At 40.6% G+C, this 19,501-nt stretch overlaps 1 protein-coding gene and 1 long non-coding RNA gene across 5 annotated transcripts in view; one reads left to right on the top strand and one right to left on the bottom strand.

The window, feature by feature from the left end:
• apba2b (amyloid beta (A4) precursor protein-binding, family A, member 2b) overlaps nt 1-309 on the bottom strand; it is a 35,478-nt gene extending 35,169 nt beyond the window's left edge. For 2 of the 4 annotated variants that reach the window (XM_061815454.1, XM_061815461.1), the window contains exon 1: nt 30-308. The gene's annotated coding sequence lies outside the window, so the exon portion shown is untranslated. Of the gene's footprint in view, nt 1-29 lie in introns of all 4 variants that reach the window. The other 2 variants (XM_061815462.1, XM_061815458.1) reach the window with 2 other exon arrangements.
• On the top strand, nt 203-16,320 carry LOC133498512 (uncharacterized). The gene is made up of 3 exons (XR_009794336.1): nt 203-317; nt 8,776-8,870; nt 16,242-16,320. It is a non-coding gene; the product is annotated as an uncharacterized LOC133498512 (long non-coding RNA).
• The last annotated feature ends 3,181 nt before the right edge of the window (nt 16,321-19,501 follow it).

The raw sequence follows: 19,501 nt of genomic DNA, 5'->3' as shown, positions 1-19,501 counted from the left end.
ATCACAGACAAAATAAAACAAAAAAACACCTGGGGCAGGTGGAAGGGGGCCCGAAGGAGAGGACAGACCCCCACCCCAGTCTGTCCGGTGGCTGTGCAAACAAGCAGTTCAGAAGGTCGGCTAGGAGGCTAATATTTGACTTCCTGACGGACTTTTCTCTCCAGCAACCCTTACTCGGGAGGCTTTTTGTCTGGTCCCTCACCTCAGACCTGTTTGAGATGGGTGACCCCACCAGTACCATTAAACCCGAGAAACGAAGCTCCCAGGATCATTTGGACACACAAACCCCTCCACCATGATGAGATGACGGGTTCCAGGTGGGGTGACTTTGTAGCCATGCATGTAATTGCTATCCAATGCAGGTTTTTGAAATTAAATAGCAGGATATGGGGGTGAGGGGTGCGACTTATTGCTTCATGTGTGACATACCATTTCAGACTCTGAAATTGTTGTTTTTCTCAAAGACATTTTTGATGTTGAACCACAGCGGCTTTTCATCCAAACAAAAGTTAACCAACGAATCTGAATCATTTGTGTTTAGTTGAGAAGACTAATTTCTTAGACTTAAATTTAATATTTGTTCCATTTATGATTAGATAATTAAATTTATGGCCACTACTTCTTTACTATCTGGATCCTGACAGTCTTTACTTTTTGTACATTGAGAATAGGATCAGTAACAGAAAAAGACAACGTTAGAAAAGAAAATCTCATTGAGATTCAGTATTTGTTCTCCTTAAAGCCTCCCACGCACTTCAAGACGACAACAAGGGAGCATTGCAGGAGGCAGGAAGAGGAGGAGGCCAGAGAGTTGGTGTGCAACGGCAATGGCACAGTACCACAGAAATCCCCTCTCGTTGTGCATGGCAATGTCCATCTTGCCACCTCAAGCACAACTACAACTTTGACCGTTTCCACAGCAACTCCAGTTTTTCTTTTTTTTACCACACTCTCACAGAAAAGGATCTAAGCCAATTATCAAAAAGGAGCTTCCAAAGAATTAAAACTAAGCATTTAAATAGAGCCGTTGTGCTATATGTAAACTATTTTTGCAAATTTGGACTCTTGCAATGTGCACTTTGAAGAGTAAACTCCCCTTATTATGGGTAAAGATGCCAAGCATTATAGACGTATAATATTTAATATTTACAAAAAAACAGGCCTGCACGTCAATTTAGTTATAGTTATTGAATTCCAGGCACAGAATTCCAACATAGACAAAACTAAAACCAATGGGAACAATCAAAACATAGCCTTCAGCCTTGCCGTTCATCCATTATAGATTATAAAATACATGCATTGCTAACTTTTGAAAAGTACTATTAATAATATTATGTCAATGTGATGTACTAGTTTGGACACAAACAAGAAATATTCAATTAAGTTTGCTCAAGCATTACGGTGGAGCAACTGGTTTGAGCGTTTGCCTCACAGTTCTGAGGACTGGGGTTCAAAACCTGTGAGGAGTTTGCATGTTCTCTTCATGCCTGCGAGGATTTTATCCGGCACTTTGGTTTCCCCACATCCCAAAAACATGCCTGATAGGTTAATTGAAGATTATAAAATTGCCCGTACGTGTGAATCAAGAGTGCGAATGGTTGTTTATACAATATGTGCCCTGTGGTTGGCTGGCAAATAGTTCAGGGTGTATTCCGGCTTCTGCTCAAAGATACTGGAATTGGGATAGGCTCCAGCACTCCTGCAACCCTTGTGCAGATGAAAGGCTTAGATAATGGATGAATGGATGTTTGCTCAATATCAGGCCTGTTAAACAGAGATGCAGAGCTGAATGACCCCAGAGAAAGATGCATGCTGGGGTGACTTTATATGATTCAATTCAGTTTGGGTATGCAAAAAAAAAAAAACTTTTATGGAGGAAACTGGGACAGTTGGAAAGGTATCTGAGTTTTTTCATAAAATTTAAATTAATGGATGCAGTTTATGTAAAGTGAAAAAAAATATGGCTGCCATGTTAAATCTTTTTCAAATTGAAATTTTCAAAAAAAAACGTAGTTTGTGATTTAATTTTTTTTTTTTTACTTTACTCTAATTTAAATTTACAGTATATCCTCACCTCAGACCGAGATATTGCATTTTGACCAAAGGATTTAATTTTCTTAGCCACTTATCCTCACAATGGTCACGGGGAGTGCTGGAGCCTATCTCAGCTGTCAACAGGCAGGAGGCCAATTGCAGGGTATGTGGAGGCAAACAGGCGCACTCCCAATCACACATAGAGGCAATTTAGAGTATCCAATTAATGTTGCATGTTTTTGGGATGTGGGAGGAAACCGGAGTGCCCGGAGAAAACACATGCAACCACAGGGAGAATATGCGAACTCAACACAGGCAGGTCCGGGATTGAACCCTGGACCTTAGGCCTGAGGCCAACGCTTTACAACTGCGACACCGTGCCATTGCTTTGAAACTTAATTGGGCTAACTTTTTGCCTGACACTGGTTGAACTTTCATAATACACAAAGTGAATTATTTTCTTTTAATCATAGCTTCAATAGTAAATAAAACCGATTACTTCATTTTTTTCTTCCAATTTTTGGAGGGTTTCTTTTTGTTAGTGCACAGACATCTGTTACAGGAGATGTGCAGTCAGATGTAAATATATATTTACTGTATATACAAAAAAGGATAGTGGGTCCACGAGCAGAAATGAATGTTAAAACCTCCGCTCTAAATTCAGTTTTAGATTAGACTTGGAAAAACAAAACAAAATAAATTGACTGAGATAAAGGCATTGTACTATACTTGTTCATATAGCTCAGTTTGTGGAGATTAATTCTCGCTGAGTATCCTCTTTGATTGATTCTGTGATGAGTGACCAGTCCAGTGTTTAGTACAGTTTTGTCTTAAGGGTCCTTTGGTTTTTCTCTTTGGAATTTGGGGATTTGGGATGCAATACAGGCTCTATGATGCCTCAGACAATATGTGAAGCAATATATCTAACCTATCTGGAACTTTACAGAAACATCATCAGGTAGGTGATTTTGGAAAAGATTATGAATTTTAGATTTTACATTAATAAGGTGTTTCATTTGTCCTGTTTGTGTTCTCATTTGAGCTTGTTGTCATAAACACAAAGTTTGATCTAGACACCAGAGGATTTAATAACTACAACGTTATATTGCCCTGTGAATTATCACAAAGATCAGCGGGAAGCTCACAGTTTAAATTACTCCAAACAATGCTCCACCAAATCTTTGCAGGTCTTTTTGAAAGCATTTTCCTGACTGAAACTTCTCTAGAAACCTATCCCTCCCTTGCCCATAATTATCATTCAGTGTCAGCCTTTAATCAAGCCCAGTTACTTGTTCGTGGCCTTCACTGTCCTTACCTGACTCAAGATCAAAACTATTGGGTTATGTGACCTCTGGTTAATGACCAGAGAGAAGGGACATTCTGCAATTGCCTCGTAATTCTATCTTGACAGGAAAACGCTCTGAACTACAAACACTATTCCCCAAAAGTCAATTTCACTTATCAGACTACAGTACAACCAGGGGGTCCCTCCTAGTTTTTCAAGTGGAGAAAATTTCATGAAATCTACCAATAATATTCATCCAATTAGGAGATGGCGGTTGTGCTTATAGTTTGTGAAAAGGCAAAAATCTCTTTGTGTAGTTAACAGAAATAATGAGCAAGTAACCTCAGCAAGCTAATGTTGTATGGTGATGGCCAAAAGGTCTGTGTTGTGTCTCTCTGGAGAACCCTGAGAGAAAATATTAATCACTTCACATGTCACAATCAATATATACTTTCACGTAAGCAAACCCCACTAGGAATGCATTTCTTATTATATTCAAAATTCATGCAGGCAACATAACCTTCATTCTGGGTAGAGTTGTGAGAGAATAGTCAGACCACACTTTACAGGTTCCCTCTGGCTTCTCCTGTTTGCCTCTGATAAACAAAATTGGGTTAAACATTTCAGTTCTCTGCATCACAACAACATGACTGCACTGAAACCTGTGATTGTCTCCTCATCCTTAGATGAAGAGTAAATACAAGTATTGTTTATTTTTTTCTTTTCGTGTCATTATCACCACTGGCCAGCTGACATGCAAAGGAGCAATTGTGCAGACAGTGACAGCTCAAGTGCCCACAGGAGCAGCACCATACAAGTGACAGATGGACACAAAGAGCTTGGTTTTGTTTATCAGTCCTTTTCATTGTTGCTGATGGGTTTTTTTCCCTCATTTTTGTGGATGTGTATTCAGGGAAATTACAAATTTAGACCTGCTTGATGTGTGTGTTAATATCTTAACAGTGTCTTTCACTGTTGGATCCAAATGCACTGCGAGTGCAGAGTGTATGTGTGTGCGTGCGTGTGTGTATGTGTGTGTGTCATTGTGTGACTCTGTCACGTCAGTCCTTGTGAAGCAATGGTGGGTTAAGCAGGAGTTGAAACACCTAAAGCATTGTTCATGCTTTACTGAACCCATCGGAAACACACAGACTAAGAAAGGGGACTGAAATCACCCCCCCCCCCCATATACTTTTACAAACAGCACATTTGGAAGGCAGTACTGCACGTTGTATGTTTTTATTTTTCTATCGACCACCAACTTCAGTCAAATGCATTTAAACATGAAAACACGTCTTTTCATGTGCTGTGTTATGTTGTGTAATCTGAAAAGGTCCCCCAAGTGCATTTGCTTTTGAGACATACACAAAAAAAGCTAACAGGAAGTCCCATAATATCAACTTCAAGGTATGCTAATGAGGTTGGGGAATCTTTCCAGATGTAAGCTTGGAGAAAACATAAAAATAGTCATCACAGCTTCAAGTAAGTGCACTTTGACATAGGAGGCAGTTCTGTAATGTAATGTGTGATTCAAAGCTATTTCAAAAGTTCTTTAAGGAAATTTCCCTAACAATGCTCAGTGGAAACTGCGCAAGACAGAAAGATTGTCTGTGCCTACTGTTTTGATGATGATTCATGTCAAATCGTGCTATGATTACAGCATTGTTTCAAAATAAAAGTAATAGCCGCTTGACTGGACTTACTGTTGTTCGTACCAGTGTTGAACAGACAGGTTGGTGTATTAAGTTGTGCTAAAAAGGATGCATATCAAGCATGAACAGGAAAACTATCCAATGACAAATAGTTGTAAAGCTGATTCATTTTGATGACACTAAATGTCCATATACAAAGAGGCATGTGATGTTAGCAGCATCAATATAGTCTAATTCCAAATCACATCATCTGCAAAGAGCAGAGATGCAAAGCTGAGGCTACCAAACTGGACACCCTCAATGCCTCGGCTGTGCCAAGAGATTCCGTCCGTAAATGTGACAAAGAGCATACTTGGCCGAGTCAAACTCTCACCGGAAATGACTTTGATTTTGCTGCCGGCAATCTAGATCTAACTGTGACACTGGTCATAGAGGGACCGAACAGCCCGTATCAGGGAGTTCGGTACCCCATACTCCCGAAGAATACCCCAGAGGAGTCCCCTAGGAACATGGGAGAACGCCTTCTCCAAGTTCAAAAAACACATGTAGACTCCCGTGCACCCTTGAGGATCCTGCCTAGGGTGTAGAGCTGGTCCACTGTTCCTCGGCCAGGACAAAAACCACATCGCGCCTCCTGAATCTGAAATTCAACTTCCCAATGGACCCTCCTCCCCAGCACCCAGGGAGGCTGAGCAGTGTGATTCCCCTAAAATTGGAACAGACTCTCGGGTCCCCATTCTTTTAAAGGGAGACCACCACCTCAGTATGCCAATCCATAGGCACTGTCCCCAATGTCCAGGCGATGTTGCAGATGTGTGTCAACCAGGACAGCATCACAACATCCAGAGCCTCACAATGTCGAGTCGAGGCCAACAGCACCTCATCCTAACTGTACACAGTGCTAATGGTGCATTGCTTCCCCCTCTTGAGACGCTGGATGGTGGACCACAATTTCCTCTAAGCCGTTTTGAAGTCGTTCTCGATGGCCTCGCAGAACGCCTCTCAGGCCCAGGTTATTGCCTCACCAACCACCAAAGCTGCACTCTGCCTGGCCAGCCAGTACCTCACCTCACCTGGAATCTGTTTGTCATGGGTGAGCCAACCAGGGGCTTGAAGTCCCAGATAACTTAGCTCCTACGATCATCGGGACACACAAACTTCTTCTTTAAGATAAGGTGATGCCTCAAGGAGGGGGTCTCATTTTCAATGAGGAAAAATAAATCCCCACTGAGAAAAATATCATGCCTTTTTCATCTTGTCAAAGGTCAATTCTGAGAGGAACTAAATCAAAGACGAAGATACCAGCCAACACATATATAACATCAGCCTTCATCATCCAACCCTAACTTTGATTTCACAATCGCAAGCGATGGGTCCAGAGGTCAATGGGGATAGAGAGGACATGGGATAAGCATGTTAAAGGCCTCATAAGGTCTGTCTCACTCAAATGAGCCAACAAACGCACCAATCCTGGGATGACAGAGAAATCGGGATTATTGGATCTGTCATTTCAATCCCCTTACATCACATCACTGCAGACTGCTCTAAATCCAAGCCATGGATCTTTGCATCATTTACTCTATGTCATGTAATATACAGGTGAGGTAAAAACTGATATGCATATAGCGATGCAAAAATGAAGTAGATATTTGGCCGCTACATTGCATGAAAACCTGTAAAAAATGAATTGAGATCAGAGAGACACGTTAATATCTCTGATAGGCCACTATCAGTTGTATTGAGAGAAAAAACATTCAGACTAGTTCGTACAATGGAACAGCTGGAGAACACTGGCCTCACAGTACTGAGGACCAGGGTTTGAATCCCGGCCCAGCCTGTGGCGAGTTTGCGTGTTCTTTCTGTGCCTGTGTGGGTTTTCTCCGGGCACTCTGGTTTCCTCACACATCCCAAAAAACATGCACTAATTTGAGACTCTAAATTGCCCCTAGGTGCGACTTTTGTCTTTCTCCATGTGCCCTGCGATTCGCTGGCAACCAGTTTAGGGTGTACCCCTGCCTCCTACCCGATAACAGTTGTGATTTGCTCCAGTACTCCCGCAATGGATAAGTGGCTCAGAAAAAGGATGGATGGACAGTTTAAGACTATGATGAACAGCGGTTAGCTTGGTATTGTTTGCATTGAAATACAAAATATTGTGCAATGCTGAAGTTATGTACAAACATAAAAGCAAGAAAACAAATAAACAGCAGTACTTTTGCTTGAAAGATTTGAAGACCAATCTACTGTATGTTACAAGTTCAAGGTTAGGCTAACTCAACACATCCATCCATCAATTTTCTTTGCCGTTTATCCTCACAAGGAGCTCTGGAGCCTATCCCAGTTGTCAACGGGCAGGAAGCAGGGTACACCCTGAACTGGTCGCCAGCCAATTGCAGGGGACATAGAGACCAACATCCGCACTCACAATCATACCGAGGGGCAATTTAGAGTGTCCAATGTATGTTTTTGAGATGTGGGAGGAAACCGTAGTGTCTTTAGAAAACCCACGCAGGCACGAGGAGAACATGCAAACTCCACACAGGGAGCGCTGGGATCGAACCCGGGTCCTGAGAACTGTGAGGCCAATGCTCTCCAGCTGCTTCACCGTGCCACCACTCAACATACAATTGTGAAATTTTGCATTTAGTGCAAGAATAACTTTTAATCGTTGAATTTTTATTGAGCTGCTTAATATTCTAAATCTATCTATGCTGCTCTGGCTTGCAACAATGTCATCGTAAATTCCAATACACGTGAAAGTTGACATCCTTTGATATCCATACAATTGTACATTGTGAAACATATATTGGAATACGTTAGGTTTAGCTTTTTTTGGTGTTAATATGGTTAATTCTTTTTGCGCTGTTAGCTAAGTAGTTAGTTAATTAGGAATATGGAAAATATATCATTACAATATTATAAAGGTCTGTACCTCCTATTATATATATGTATGTGTCAATGTATCTTTTAAACCTTCCTGGGCATTCTGCAAATGTCTTTAGGGATCCAAAACATCCCAAGTAAATGGATTTATTGCATCATTTTCCATAATGTGTGTATCGTTTACCATGGTTTTTGCCCTGACCGTAAGTCAGAGATTGTTGACCATGGTTGAACCAATGTTGGATGCAGAGTGCACTGTCTAGTTTTTATTGTACGTCATTGGTAAATTCTCAGAACCTGAAGTATGCCCCGTCATTAAGCTGCAGCTAGGCAGTGCTTCTAAATGCTTACAACGGTTTTGCTTCTTGTCCATTTGGAGGCAAGATTTTTCTTTAGTTAAGGTCTTGTCTATATACGTGTTTTGTGGATGACTCAATTTACCCACATACGTCGTAACAAATTATCTTATATTGAATGGATAGGTTTCCAATTACGCCAGCTTGTGTGTCATAGAGGTCAGAGAACACAGGTGATAGAAGAAGCGTGATGTTTTTTTCTATCCTTAATTTATCCGATTGGAATAAGGGACTGTGGTGACGTCAGTGGAAACTATAAATTTGGAAATGTAATGAAGAAAATGATACCAATGATTTCTTAAAGTTGCAAAAGGAGTAATATTTTTTTTGTTTCCAAATACAAACATATGTTTGAAGTTAAGTGTTGAAAATCTGCAAAGAGTAAGAATAATTTAATTAACCCTAATAACAAAAATTTGTCACCATCTTAGCTGGCAGTATCAGACCAAATTACACAAGAATTCAGGTAATTGTAAAAGGTAAATTTTCTTAAAACTGCAAATGACAAGCCCAGATAATTCACTCCAATATAATACTCTACATATTTTTTGCATTCCTTTTTCAGAGTCGGTCAAGTCAAGTTTTTCCACTTCTCATCGAACAACATTCAAGACTGTAAATTCAGTCAAGACAGTGTTTGGGACTCACCTATATCTGCAGGTTGGTTTGTGGAGATGTTCAAGTTTTTGCTCTTGGAAATGACCTAAAAGAAGATGCACGAGAATAAAGTTAAGCATCACGTTGACATTGCAGAAAATAATTCCAACACGATAGCATGAAGAATGAATGGTCTTGTTTAGGATTTTGCCATGTGTGAAGATCAACTAATATCAGTGAGGATGTGTCAATGTCCATTAGCATTACTGCATTTAATACAAAAAAAAACATTTTTAAGTAACATTTCAAGTTGTTTACCCTAGTGGGTAAACAAAAACAAAACTTTAATTATTCGGATTATCCAAAACTGTTGAAGTAATGTAGCAGGATCTGCGTTTTGAAGCAGGGTCTATTGTTAATACATATTGCTTGAAGGCATTTTTTAAGTTATTTTATAAACATTGAAGCAAACATTCTGGAAAGTCCATTTAGCATTTATTTCTCTTTTGAATGCATGGCCATTGACCAAAATGTACTTTTCGATCGCCTGTTTGTAAAAACTGAACACTCATTTATACGGAAAGTGCATCACAAATCTGAGACGGATGTGCAGCTAACCAGTTTAGTACTGTGCCGAGTATAAAATCTATCTATGTTAAATATTTATATTATGTATCTCCAAATATATTTTTTATTTTGTTGGTAAAGTGACCAGCCCGGTAGCAGACTATTTCGCACATCTACCTCACAATTCTGAGGACCCAAGTTCAAATCCGGCCTCGACTGTGTGGAGGTTGCATGTTCTCCCTGTGCCTGTATGGGTTTTCACTTGGTAGTCCAGTTTCCTCCCACATCGCAAAAGCATGCATGGCAGGTTAATTTAAAGCTCTAAATTGCTGTAGGTGTGACTCTGAGAATGAATGGTTGTTCACCTATATTTACAACTGCAATTGTCTGGTGACCAATTGAGGATGGACCCCACCTCTCGCCCAGAGTCAGCTCGGATAGGCTCCAGCATGCCCATCACCTTAGTGATGATAAGTAGTATAGAAAATAAAAGGATAGTAAAATGATTCTAAAGGATGAAACTCAAAGTGTAGAACTTGCAACCTGACTCGGGACTTGGATGTCTTGAAACTTGACAAGAGTCTGGAGGGCAAAGAGTTGAGACTTACTTGTGACTTGCAAAGCAATGATTCAGCTTACCTCTCCTCAAAACTAAGGACAATTTAGAGTTTACAATTAATCTAAGAAACAAATTTGGGGAATTTGGATGATAGCCAGAGTACGAGGAAATAAAAGATGCAATCACGAGGAGAACTTGCAAACCCCACGCAGGTAGGCGATACCCTGGAAACCCAAACCTCAGAACTGTGAAGTGGATGTGCTAACCATATGGCCACACAGCCACATAAGAGCCAAGGTATACCCCTCCTTGAGGCGTCACCTTATCATGGTGGAGGGATTTCTGTGTCTCAATGATCCTACGAGCTAAGTTGTTTGCCGCTTCACACCCCTGGCAGGGTCACCCATGGCAAAGAGTTTCTAGGTGAGGGACCAGAGAAAGTGTGACCAAAAGACCGCCATGATGGTATACACAAATGGATTCAGGATACCATTGCCCGGACACAGGTCAAGGAGTCCTATTGGGCCTTTTTGGCCTGTGGTGCAGCTGATAGGTATTGGCTGGCCAGGTGGAGTGCAGCTTTGGTGGTTGCTGAGGCAAAATCACGGGCGTGGGAGGAGTTCAGTGATGCCACAGAGAATGACTTCAAGATGGATTCGAGGAAATTCTGGTCCACCGTCCGGCGTCTTGGGAGGGGGAAGCAATGCTCCATCAACACAGTATAGTAAGGACGGGGCGCTGCTGACCTCAACTCGGCATGTTGTAAGTCGGTGGGGAGAATACTTCGAGGGCCTCCTTAATTCCACGGACATGCCTTCTCATGATGAAGCAGAGTCTAGGATCTCCGAGTGAGACTCTCCTTTCTTTGAGGTTGAAGTCACTGAGGTCGTGAAAAAGCTCCAGGGTGGCACGGCCCTGGAGTGGATGAGATTCGCCCATCATTCATAAGGTTCTGGATGTTGTGGAGCTATCGTTGTTGACACGCCCCTGCAACATCACAGGGACACGGGGGGGGGGGGGGTAGTTGGCAGACTGGGGTGATGTTCCCCCTTTGTAAGAATGTGGACCGGATGTTGTGTTCCAACTACAGGGATCACACTCCTCAGCTTCCCTGGTAAAGGTATATTCAAGGATGCTGGAGAGGAGGGTCCATCAGGAAGTCGAATCTCAGATTCAGGAGGAGCAATGATGTTTTTGTCCTGGCCGTGGAACAATGGACCAGCTCTACACCCTCAGCAGATTCACCCAACCAGTCTCCTTGTGTTTCGTGGACTTGTAGAAGCCGTTTGATCCTCTTCCTTTTGACAACGATTGCTCAAAGAAAAAAAGATGAGGAGTTCTGCAGTTTTTGACAAGACTGGACAGCCTTTGTGGAGAGAGAAAGTTCCGTGTGTGTTTAATTTGTATTGGCAAAATTGCAATGATGAAATGCTTAAATATAAAACGCCACTATGCTAAAATCGACGTTTGGACCCAACAAAGTGAATGGAATTCAAATAGCTTTTCTGGCACTTCAGCAATTGTGAGAAATGGAAAGCCATTCACAGATGGGGAGTATGCCAAAGCATTTGTACTTGATGTTGCCAATAAACTTTTTCGATAAAGACAAGATAATCAAACAAGTAAAAGACATGCCTCTGTCGGCAAGAACTGTTCACAATCGTATGTTCATGATTAACGGATAGAAATCTCAATGCCTGCATGAAGTTTAATCTCACGATGTATGAAACAGACTATAAAGCCATGAGCAAAACCGGGCAGCACCAGAAGTTGTATTAATAGTAAGAAGTAATTTTGTCATCATTGGTTGGAAACATCATGACAATGTTATTTAAAATAATTCAGAGACTTATTATATGCTAAAAGTAAAAAATAAAAGTAAAAAAAAAATGTCTTGGAGGTGAAAAGAGTATCACATAGAGTGATGAGGCTGAAATTTGAAATTGAGGTTGTTATGTATAATGTTATTAGCAGCTATGGCCCACAGGTAGGATGTGACCGAGAGTTGAAAGAGAATTTCTTGAAGGAACTAGACGAAGTAGTTCTGTGCATCCCAGACAGAGAGAGAGTTGTGATTGGTGCAGATTGTAATGGACATGTTGGTGAAGGAAACAGGGCGATAAAGAAGTGATGGGTAAATATGGCACACAGGAAAAGAAGGAGGAAAAGTGTCAGAGTTCCCATTTTTAAGAACAAAGGGGACATGCAGAGTTGTGGATACTATAGAGGAATAAAGTTGATGAGCCACACAATGACGTTGTGGGAAAGAGTAGTGGAGGGTAGGCTCAGGTCTGAAGTCAATATCTGCGAGCAACATTATGGTTTCATGCTTAGAAAGAGTACCACAGATGCATTATTTGCTTTGAGGATGCTAATTGAAAAGTACAGAGAATGTCAGAAGGAGTTACATTGTGTCTTGATGGATCTAGAAAAAGCCTATGACAGAGTACCAAGAGAGGAACTGTGGTACTACATGTGGAAGTCTGGTGTGGTGGAGAAATATGTTATAATTATTATATTAGGGAAAAAATTATATATATATATATATATATATATATATATATATATATATATATATATATGATTGGGTTTTTATCTATTATTATATTATGATAATATTAAAAATTAGAAAGATGGAGGCATGCACTGGAAAGGAGAGGAATGAAGATTAGCTGAAGTAAAACAGAATACTTGTGCATGATTGAGAGGGTTGGAGGGGAAAGAATGCGGCTAAAGGGAGAAGAGATAGCGAGGGTAGACGTCTTCAAATACTTGGGGTCAACAATCAAGAGCAATGGTGAGTGTGTTAAGGAAGTGAAAAAACGGGTCCAAACAGGTTGGAACAGCTGGCGGAAGATATCTGGTGTGTTATGTTACCGAAGAGTCTCTGCTAAGATGAAGGGCAAAGTTTATAAAACAGTCATGAGGTCGGCCACGATGTACGGGTTAGAGATGGTGGCACTGAAGAAAAAACAGCAAGCAGAACTGGAGGTGGCAGAAATGAAGATGTTTTGGTTGAGATGTTTGTGAGCAGGTGGCTACGATTAGATATAAGAGACAAGCAAATGTTTTAGAGACAAGGTTCGAGAGAGTAGACTTCAATGGTTTGGACATGTCCAGAGATGAGAGAGTGAGTATATTGGTAGAAGAGTGCTTAGGATGGAGTTGCCAGGCAAAAGAACGAGAGGAAGACCAAAGAAAATGTTGATGGATGTTGTGAGGGAACATATGAGGACAGTTGGTGATAGAGAGGAAGATGCACGAAATAGGCTGAGATGGACAAACACTGCTGTGGCGACCCATAACGGGACAAGCCGAAAGGAAAAGAAGAAGATTGTACTCAAAATACAAAAATGCGCAAATACACTTGTATTTAGCTTTTAAAATATTGCATGGCTCTTTTGTGCGGAGCCCCTAAAGGGACATTGAAAAAAAAATGTATTGAAAAAAAAAAAAACGTACTTGTTTTTCTCATTGTAATGAGTAAGTTACTCATTACAATTAGTAAATTTTTCATTGTAATGAGCAAGTTACTCATTGCAATGAGTAAGTTACTCATTACAATGAGAAAAACAAGTAAGTTTGTTTTTTTCAATACGTTTTTTTTTTCAATGTCCCTTTAGGGGCTTCGTACTTTTGAAATTACGTTTTAAAATATTTGGCATTTATGGCTCTCTCAGCCCAAAATGTTCCTGACCCCTGCAGTAGAAGATGGGTGGATGGATAACGATTAGGGATCGCAAACGGTTACAATTAATCGGTTATAACCCGTTTTTGATTTTTTAAAACCGAAACCATAATAGGACTTTTGAAATCGGTTAAAATTTCCCAAAATTTCTTCCGGTTCCGGTATTCCACATTGCGCTATTTTTTCAATATCATTTCCAATTTTTTCAAGTTTCACTGTTCGAGTAAAGTTCAAAAGAACATTCAGTTAAATCAAAGAAACATCAAATATGGCATCAGGAAACGCTCCAAAGTATGGGAGTACTTTACAACAAGTAAAGAATCGAAAGATGAAAGTGAGTGCAATTTATGTAAAAACCTTATCAAATGTGCAGGGGGATCGACGTCCTCCATGGCTGCTCATGTCGAGAAGGTACACAGCTTGAAGTTGTGTGATGATAAAGACTCAAAAGTTGCAAGAGTTGAGGGTGCGTATAGTATTGATAAATATCTACTGAAAAAAATCAATGACCGAAGAAGTCTCAAAGTTAGCAGCTGTGGATGGCTTCTCATTGAATGCAATTGCTAATTCTGAATTTATTCAGAGAAATCTTCGGGCTCAAGAAGATCATTACGACAAACCTCTCCCCTCATGTGGAAACACTGTTAAGCCGATGCGGTATTAATTCTTTTAAACCAAAAAAAAATGAACTCACGAAATATTTCAATAGCAAAACACAAAACGGTCATAGGTATTCCATCACGCTGGATGAGTACACCGCAATTCAAAACAAACGAACATTGGTCCTTAGGATTCGTCCACATAGAGGAATCCCTTGACGCTAACAAAGCCGCCCAGACTGTTTGGAAACATTTGTCAGACTTTGGACTCGACGTCCAGAAGGACATCTGGGCTGCACCACGGACGGTGGAGCTGTCATTGTCAAGTTTGGACGTGAGGTTACCCCCGACCATCAACAATGCATTGCCCATTGTATGCACCTTGCTGTTTGCGATGTTTTGCACAAAGTAAATGAACACGAAACCAGACTTCTACAACCCAATGACCTTGAGTCTGATAGCCCTGATTCCGAATCTGAGGGGAATGCTGATGAGGAGTCTGAGGGGGAGGGGGATTCAGAAGTTGTAGAGATGTACATGCCGTTGGTCTTTGAGTACAGAGCAACCATTGACAAGGTCAGAAAAATATGTTGCATCTTTCGAAAATCGCCATTGAAAAATGATAAGTTACAAGACTTTGTCAAAGCAAAATTTCAGAAAGAATTAAAGCTGTTACTTGACTGTAGAACCCGATGGAATAGCATGTTTTACATGGTGGCAAGATTTGTGCTGTTAAAATCCTGCATACCAAATGCTTTGAGGGCTGTTCTCGTCCCAGAATATGTGTCTCAAGAGGAATGGGATATTCTGCAAACTATTGTAGACACTCTACGGCCAGTTGAAAGGATTTTGAAAGCCATCAGTGCCGATGACATGGACTTACTTCAAGCAGAAACCTCAATGGTTTTCCTGTTGGAAAAACTGGACGGATTGAAAAACCCCCTCTCTATACAGATTCATGCCCAATTGCTTGAACGGTACAAATGCCGGCGTCAAACCGGCGGTTGCACTACTCCGGTATTTACACAACCCCACCGTCGCAAAAACGGATCCAGTCTTTGGAACCCCAGTCTCGAAGCAGAACTTGAAGAGATGTGCCGAGGCCCTGTACAGGAGGCTGTTTCCTGAAGTACTTGACTCCGATGCAGAGGGCCCCGCATCTCAGGAGGACACAGCCGCTGTCAGCGCCGATTCTGCAGTGAAGGATGAGTCACCTGTGTCATATTCCAGGTTGTTGCAGGAATATACGGCTGCCATGCAACAAATGAAGACCCAGGCTGCCCAGCCAAAACGTGACACTAAAGTGGACATGTCCAAAGAATTCAAGGCTTACGAGTCTAGTTTGACCAGAAGTCCTATCCTCGAATGTCTCTTTAATGCCTTGTTAACATTTAAACCGACCAGTGTGCAGTCCAAACGGGCCTTTTCAATCGCAGGACAGTTTGCCACAAAATCAAGAGCAAGACTGTCAGGGAAAACCTTACACGTTATGTGCTTTCTTAAAGACTACTTTAAGAAATCCAACAAGCCTTAAATAGCTCATTTTGTTTGTTAACTGTTCTGTGTAGAGTAATCCGTATGATAATTCTCAGAACTTAATGTACCATACATTACAATTTTTCAACTGACTTTGTTTTGTCAAACGTTTAAATTTTTCTACTGTGTATATTTTTTCTGTACGGCGCTCCCTCCACCTCAGGGGACATGCCGAGGAGGGCAATGGTGATCGGTGAGTGTGCTACTGTAACATGCAAAATATTTTGTATTCGCATTATATACAAATGTTCTAAATGTATGAGGCCATGTGTGTTAATTTTTTTGGGGCTATTTTTGGGAAAGTTATTGATGATTGAAATGATTGATAAACTTTGTTAAGCAATCATTTATAATAGTATGTGTGCTATTACAAATTTACGATTATATACTGCTGGTATTCTGGTACGAGACATACTTGTACTGTAAGAAATAAAGAACATGAGAGATCAATTTATTATCTGTAACAACATTCAAATTTCAAACAGTGAATGTTGGACGTGGGCTGGAAATACCCCTCAAGAATTGGACGCCCTCGGATTACCGCCAACCCTGGCAAGGTGTTCCCTGTTGGTATACTTTCATGCCCTTTCTGAAAGTCCGAAAAAAGAATGTTAACATTAAAACATTTTTACAAAAAAAAAGAACAAAAATTTTACTTACACGAGTGCGTTGTTGAAAGCCACATTCAACAAGCTTGTTTATCAATTTTGTATACAAACTACCCCATTATCGCACAGTAAATTAACGATCGATGGTACCGATTTTAAAACCGGTTCATCGGTTTTTGCTACAGGTGTTCGGTTAAAACTGATTATGAAACTAAGCGTTTTTTTGCGATCCCTAATAACGATATACCACAAAATAGTAAGTTTTCAGCTATTTTATGAAGAATTATAGAACATAGTATGACTGCTTACTTTTTTCACTTTATTTCAAAGTGGCATTAAACACATTGGTCCCAAATGAGAAATACAGTGTCTTCAATTAAGATTCTCGCTGTTCGACATGGCTCAATGCCCATCCCATGGGGGTAGTTTGGTTAATTTCAGATAATATCGCAGAATTAGATCCAAATTTGCTGTCTCCTTATGTGCCTGCGCACTGTTGTGCTTGTCAACATGAGCTTTCTTTCGCTTGATGCATGCAACACCTTCCACAAACTTGTGAATTGATTTTGGCAATATTTGATTCCATTTGCGCCTGTATGGAGTTTGCATGTTCTCCCAATGCCCGCGTGGGTTTGCTACGGGCACTCTCGTTTCCTCTCACATCCCAAAATATGCCTTAATTGGAGACTCTAAATTGTCCCTGGACTGCTGTGTAGAATTGCCTCAACAGCTCCTGTGAAACATTGTGCTTCCATAGAAATCGCAGGAAGTACATCCTCTGCTGGGCCTTTTTAACCATTGGGTGGATGTTGGTCTCCCAGTTTAGGTCAAGAGAATGCAATTCCCAGGAACATGAAAGGCTCGATGGTTGACACAGGTCAGTTGGAGAACGAGAGGTGCAGTTGTGGGTAAGGATGCCTCCTGAAGTCCACGATCTTCAATATTTCAAACATTAACTTCTATCCGATGTTGTAATTACATGAATAATTAGGGCACCCCTCTTTTCACTATGTTTTACCATCTAAAGAGGTCATTAACACTCTCGCACAAATAGGATTTGCCTAAAACCATGCAAAAGACAAAAAGTCAATAAAGCAAATTAAAAAAGGCCAAATAAAATGAAACAAACTCAATCGTGTTGTTAATTTTTTATTGTGTGTGACTTATTCATCACAGCAGAAGTGTTTCTCCCACCACAATGAGTCACGCAAATATTTGCCCCGAAACACGTCCAATGTATCTACACTACATGGACACTTCAAAGCTTCCTTTTGTTGAATTCTAAATTGTGGAACAATTAAGCAAATGTTGGTCTGTTGTGCACCTAGGGACCAATTTGTCTTTTTTCCCATGACCAAAGATGCAATTTACCACACAAATTGCATTGTCTTTGTTTATTTGGTTATATCATATGTGTGATTAGGTTTTGAACACATGTGAAACCAAACTGCCTATGAGCAAGAATTGGTTTATTCTACCCTGCCATTTTTTGACAACAACCAAAAATGACTCATTTTACAAATACCATTTGGGGCACTTTGCAATAACCATCCTTGAATGATAAGTACCATTGGGAATACATTTAGTTAATGTATGTACTGACAGTATAGTTCAATGTGTCACCCCAGAGGGAGACATTTAGTCGATGACAATTCCCCTGCACAGCCCACCAATAAAAAACAGCAGGTGAAGTTCTCTGCACATCTACTGTAAATGGTAATGTTTGCTCTCTGCGACTGACTTTCTGAAATACGCAACAACATCATTGACCAAATCCCTACAGCATATTGGTTAAGTTTTTCTGGAAAAAGTTGAAACTGACAACTTTAGTGTCCTCTGCTCATCTTAAATTAAATTAATAAATAAACCAAATAGAAGATGGAAAGAAAAATTGACTATTTTAGAATTATTTAATTATATTTGTTTAAGTGTTAGATTTAATGCAACCCTTTGGAGGGCACAAGCCATTCCAAACTGTAGCCTGGTTCTAAATCCGGATAAATGCAGAGAGTTGCATCAGGATGGGCATTAAGCTTAAAAGTTTGCCAAATAAATATAAGCCTTCATCTAAAGAATTCCATACCGGATTGGCCATGGCCTGGATGAACAAAGCTCACCCCTGTCACCGTTAACCTGGAGAGTGCCAGTGGAAATTCAGCTGCTGTGGGTCAAAGATGAAGGAAAGACGTGGGAAGCAGATTCTTAGGCAGAAAGAGAAAAGGAAAGTATAGTCTAGAATTGAATGTGAGAACTTTGAATGTTGGGACTATGACTGGAAAATCTTGAGAGTTGGCAGTCAACCTATTGACTTCAGCTTCTGTGGGTCAAAGACGAAAGACAGGTGGAAAAACGGTTCTTTGTCAGAAAGAGAAGAGGAAAGCACAGAGCCGAGAGTTTAAAATATGAATTTTGACATGAGAAGCTTGGGAGTTGATTGCTGATATGATGATATGGAGAAAGGTTAATATATTGTCTCCAAGAGGCCAGGTGGAAAGGCAGTAAGGCGAGAAGTTTAGGAGCATGTTTTAATTACTTTACCATAGTGTAGATTAAGGATGCTCAATGTGTCGATCGCAATCGACCGGTCGATCAACCAGTCGATCGTGAGGCTGTTTTGGTCGATCGCATGACAGCGAAAAGTAGCTCTTGGGTTAAAATAGTCCCCTGGTGTAGATGGAACGAGAAATTGAGGTAAGGTTATTTTAAAGAAAGAGTTAACTAAGAATGACTTGTACAGTAAGTGAAAATAGTATTGGATCAAGTGAGGAGTCTGTAACTTGAAATTGAGGGTGTCTTTTCTAGAATCTGATTAGCAGCTCTGCCCCACAGCTAGGATGTGACCTAGAGATGAAAGAGAAATCCTGGAAGGAACTAGATGAAGTTGTTCTGAGCATCCCAGACAGAGAGAGAGTTGTGATTGGTGCATATTGTAGTGGACATGTTGGTGAAGGAAACGGGGGCGATGAAAAAGTGATGGGTAAGTACGGCATCCAGGAAAGGAACAGATGGTGATGGACTTTGCAAAAAGGATGGAAATGGCTGTAGTGAACACTTTATTCCAGAAGAGGCAGGAACATAGAGTTACCTACAAGAGCGGAGATAGAAGCATGCAGGTGGATTATATTTTGTGCAGACGG

This window comes from Syngnathoides biaculeatus, chromosome 3 (genome assembly GCF_019802595.1).
Source record: "Syngnathoides biaculeatus isolate LvHL_M chromosome 3, ASM1980259v1, whole genome shotgun sequence".
NCBI classification, from domain to species: Eukaryota; Metazoa; Chordata; class Actinopteri; order Syngnathiformes; family Syngnathidae; genus Syngnathoides; species Syngnathoides biaculeatus.
This window is presented reverse-complemented; position numbering and strand designations above follow the sequence as displayed.